This window comes from Somniosus microcephalus, unplaced genomic scaffold, assembly GCF_052327205.1.
Source record: "Somniosus microcephalus isolate GS21.2 unplaced genomic scaffold, FLI_Smic_1.0 scaffold517, whole genome shotgun sequence".
Taxonomy (NCBI): Eukaryota; Metazoa; Chordata; class Chondrichthyes; order Squaliformes; family Somniosidae; genus Somniosus; species Somniosus microcephalus.
The window spans coordinates 57,089-62,500 of NW_028225704.1; positions in this window are offsets into that span (position 1 = coordinate 57,089).

The window sequence follows — 5,412 nt, forward strand, 5'->3', positions numbered from 1 at the left end:
CGACAACTGGTTAACCAAAAGCCAGAGCGACAAATGATTAACCAAGGAGGCAACTCATTAACTGAATTTCGAACATCGACAACTGGGTAACCAAAAGACACAGGGACAAATGAGTAACCAAAGGGCCAACTCATTAACTGAAATTTCAAAGAGGCAACTCATTAACTGAAATTTTGAACATCGACAACTGGTTAACCAAAAGCCAGAGCGACAAATGATTAACCAAGGAGGCAACTCATTAACTGAATTTCGAACATCGAAAACTGGCTAACCAAATGTCAGAGCGACAAATGATTAACCAAGGAGGCAACTCATTAACTGAATTTCGAACATCGACAACTGGTTAACCAAGAGTCAGAGCGACAAATGATTAACCAAGGAGGCAACTCATTAACTGAATTTCGAACATCGACAACTGGGTAACCAAAAGACACAGGGACAAATGAGTAACCAAAGGGCCAACTCATTAACTGAAATTTCAAAGAGGCTACTCATTAACTGAAATTTGAACATCGACAACTGGTTAACCAAATGTCAGAGCGACAAATGAGTAACCAAGCAGGCAACTGATTAACTGAAAACTTGTCATTCACATTTGGGACGGAATTCACGATGGGAATGTATTCGGCCCCCTTACCGGGCCTTGGGGTGCTGCTTTCCCGCTTGTGGAACCGAGTTGGGGTCGTCAAATGGCCTGGTGCATTGTTTGAAACACTGGTTAATGAGTTGTCAAGGTAGGAAATCATAGAACATAAGAGCAGCTCATTAACTGAAATTTTGAACATCGACAACTGGTTAACCAAAAGACACAGGGACAAATGAGTAACCAAAGGGCCAACTCATTAACTGAAATTTCAAAGAGGCAACTCATTAACTGAAATTTTGAACATCGACAACTGGTTAACCAAAAGCCAGAGCGACAAATGAGTAACCAAGGAGGCAACTCATTAACTGAATTTCGAACATCGACAACTGGTTAACCAAATGTCAGAGCGACAAATGAAAAACCAAGGAGGCAACTCATTAACTGAATTTCGAACATCGACAACTGGTTAACCAAGAGTCAGGGCGACAAATGATTAACCAAGGAGGCAACTCATTAACTGAATTTCGAACATCGACAACTGGTTAACCAAAAGACACAGGGACAAATGAGTAACCAAAGGGCCAACTCATTAACTGAAATTTCAAAGAGGCAACTCAGTAACTGAATTTCGAACATCGACAACTGGTTAACCAAATGTCAGAGCGACAAATGATTAACCAAGCAGGCAACTGATTAACTGAAATTTTAAAATTGACAACTGTATAACCAAAAGTGGGAACTCATGCTTCGGACGGGCTTACATACGGCAGGCTGACGCCCGGCAGAGGCCCGGGCTTCGCCTCCCTTGCGTAAGCGACCGTCTCCGAATCGATTAAAGGCGTAAAATCGGAGTTCAGAGCGGGAAAATTTTTTCCCGAAAACGGCCGGAAAAAAAAAAATGTCTCCTTTTCCGCCGAGCAGGGTGGCATTCGAACGGGCACGGGAAGCCGCGTCTAACGGTGTAAAAACGGCTTGGCTCCGACGCGGGAGTGCGGAGATATGGCCGTTCAAAGTTGTACTGGAAGTCCGGAAGGAGAAAAATTTGACTGCCTGTAGCCGAAAAAAGTTCCAGCGGTCGGTCACAAAAGTCAAATCCGTCCCGCTGATTTGACACTTGTCATTTCTGGCAGGGGGGATTGGCGGGGTACCTGGAGAATGGTAGGAGGTGGTTTTTCGAGACTTTATCTGTTTTCCAGATTACTGTCTAGGGCCTCCAGGTCTGCAGAGACCGACCCGGGCTGCCGTCCAACCGACTTTTAACCCTTTTTGGGTGGAAATTTATTTCCATTTTTAACCAATTTTCGGGTTTTTGGTCGGGCTTAAAAACGGCAGCCTGACGCCCGGCAGAGGCCGGGGCTTCGGCTCCCTTGCGTAAGGGACCGTATACGAAACGATTAAAGCCGAAAAATCCGAGTTCAGAGCGGGAATTTTTTTTCCCGAAATCGGCCGAAAAATAAAAAAATTCTCCTTTTCCGCCGAGCAGGGCGGCATTCGAACGGGCACGGGAAGCCGCGTCTAACGGTGTAAAAACGGCTTGGCTCCGACGCGGGAGTGCGGAGATATGGCCGTTCAAAGTTGTACTGGAAGTCCGGAAGGAGAAAAATTTGACTGCCTGTAGCCGAAAAAAGTTCCAGCGGTCGGTCACAAAAGTCAAATCCGTCCCGCTGATTTGACACTTGTCATTTCTGGCAGGGGGGATTGGCGGGGTACCTGGAGAATGGTAGGAGGTGGTTTCTCGAGACTTTATCTGTTTTCCAGATTACTGTCTAGGGCCTCCAGGTCTGCAGAGACCGACCCGGGCTGCCGTCCAACCGACTTTTAACCCTTTTTGGGTGGAAATTTATTTCCATTTTTAACCAATTTTCGGGTTTTTGGTCGGGCTTAAAAAACGGCAGCCTGACGCCTGGCAGAGGCCGGGGCTTCGGCTCCCCTTGCGTAAGGGACCGTATTCGACCCGATTAAGCCCCGAAAATGGATCCAAATGTCGGCCGACCAAGTAAGCTTGCTGGGGAGAGAGACTAAGTGCCGGGCTGGGCACCTCATTAACCAGTGAAAAGTTTTGGCTGCTGGAGAGACTAAGTCCCAGCCTGGGCACATCATTAACCATAAATGAAAAAGGCGAGGCCGAGTCTGGTGCATGGCTAACTGATTAACCAAATTGGCAAGGCCCGGGCTGAAAGTGAATGAGCGACCCGTGGCCAGGGGGCTGGAATGCGGGAGAGAATCCAACCCCCAAAATATGGAAGTCCGATGAGAAAATATTCGGCCGCCTTTTGCGGGCCTCGGGTGTTGCTTCCCGGCCTGGGAAAGTGAGTTGCTCCCGGCAAATTGACATGTGCATTTTTTGATTTCGAGACATGATTAACCAAATCACGGAAGTCCGGTGAGAAAAGATTCGGCCGCTTCACGCCGGCCTCGGGTGATGCTTTCCGGCTTGGGAAAGTGAGTTGCTACCGCCAAATTGACATGTGTCATTTCTGGCAAGTGTCTCAGGACATAGTTTATGAGTTGCAGCTTGGGAAATCATTAACCTAGTCGGAAGTCCCGATGAAGAAAAAAAAAAGTGCCATTTGCGGCGATTTGGGTGCTCCTGGTCGGATAGAGGTGGCCGTTTGACCCGCTGATTTGACACTTGTCATTTCTGGCAGGGGGGGTTGGCGGGGTGCCCGGAGATTTTCGGGAACACGATTTTCAGAACAAAATTCACTCAGCGGGAGCACTTTGAAAATGCCCGAAAAGTGTTACTTTGCTAAAAGGCTCATTTTATCAATATAGAGACCTTTCAAAGAGTATTGGAAAGTCATATTAAAATGGTTTTGTGGCTTTTATGACTTAATGACAAAAAACTCTAAGTGTGAATCTGAAATCGTAGACAGACAGCAGAAACATATAAATAATTCCAGCGTCTAAGTTTCATTTGCTGTCTGTCACACAGGTGCCTCTGAACCGGTCAGGGCCTGTGACCCCACTGAGCTTGTGTTTTATGGCTTATGCACACGCAGTGTTTGCACCAAGTTCCCCTGTGTTGTGCGCTCAGTGGGCCCGTCCAAGACAGCAGAAACAAGACGTACATGCCAGCGTCTTTAAAGTTTCATTTGTTGTCTTGTCACACAGGTGCCTCTGAACGGGTCAGGGCCTGTGACCCCACTGAGTTGTTTACTGGGGCTAATGCACAAGCAGTGTTTTGTCAGATCCCACTGTGTTGTGCGCTCAGTGGGTCCGTCTAAAATGACAAGACAGCAGAAACATTCCAGCGAGTTCCATTTGTTGTCTTGTCACACAGGTGCCTCTGAACGGGTCAGGGCCTGTGAGCCCACTGAGTTGTTTACTGGGGCTAATGCACAAGCAGTGTTTTGTCAGATTCCACTGTGTTGTGCGCTCAGTGGGTCCGTCTAAAATGACAAGACAGCAGAAACATTCCAGCGAGTTTCATTTGTTGTCTTGTCACACAGGTGCCTCTGAACGGGTCAGGGCCTGTGACCCCACTGAGTTGTTTACTGGGGCTAACGCACAAGCAGTGTTTGTCAGAGAGTTCCACTGTGTTGTGCGCTCAGTGGGTCCGTCTAAAATGACAAGACAGCAGAAACATTCCAGCGAGTTCCATTTGTTGTCTTGTCACACAGGTGCCTCTGAGCGGGTCAGGGCCTGTGACCCCATTGAGCTTTGTGAGCAACGTATGCACACGCAGTGTTTGCAACGAGATTCCCCTGTGTCGTGCGCTCAGTGGGCCCGTACGACCGATTTGGTGACTCGCGTCCGTAGTGGGAGTCCCCGGGTCGGCCCAGTATAGAGAGAGGCTGGTGTTCAGGCTATTTCAGGGTTTCCTCTCGTTTCTGTCGCTGGTGACAAGACGGGCATGCACACGGCGAGTCAGAGAGAGGGTGTCGGCGCAGCTCCCGGTGTTTTCTTCCTTGGCCGCGCCCTTCTCTTTGTCCTTGAAACTCTTTCGCGTGAGTCCGAGACGTCCTGTGATTCTCAGTGGTCCTATTCAGGCAGCGGAGCGGGTGTCCGCGTCTTGTGCACGAAATCTTGTGTGCTCAGTGCGTCCCGTTCTGCTAGCTGAAGACGCTATTTCTCTGGCAAATTTCAGCAAAGAAACGCGCACGCAGACAGACACACGCACGCGTGGTGTAGGTTGTTGTTGTGTGAGTGGTTTTTCTTGCCTTGACGGTTACCGGTTGCAAACACAATTAAGTTGAACCCGGCACCAACCTCTCTGTGGTGGGGAGGCCATGTGCCCAGCAAGACAAAGCGATTGTTGGTGGTGGTGGTGGTGATGGTGGTGGTGGCTAATAAAGAAAGGTCGTATTTCGCTAGCTTTACCCCGAGCGTGTTCTCGCGACTTGGTTGGTCTTCCGTCCTGACGGTGGTTCCGCGCGCGTGCGCGAGCTCAGCCTGATGCAAAAACACCAAAAAACCCTTCTGTGCCTCACACAAAGTGGTGTGCTAATGGTCCGAGTTGTGTCGTTTGCATCGTATTGGACGGTCGGCCTGGTCGCGAGCCCGGCAAGGTGGGCTTTCGTTGTGTCGGCTTTTTTTGTACTGTTACACACGCACACACACCAGCAGGAGAGCTTCCCGGGGTTTGCTTCTTGCATCTGCCCGGAGCCATGGTCGGCCGCGTCCGGCGCCTCTTGCGCGGGCGAGAGGTTACATTCCAAACAAAAACTCGCCGAACTCGCACGAACAGGCAAAACAGTCGCACCGGTCCGGGATAGCAAACGAGTTTAGATCGGTCAGAGAGCCCGAGTTGGAGGAGTTGGGGTGGAATTTGAACGGTGCACCGAGAAGGTGATGTGTGTGTGTGCGCACGGCAGTTGGTTTCG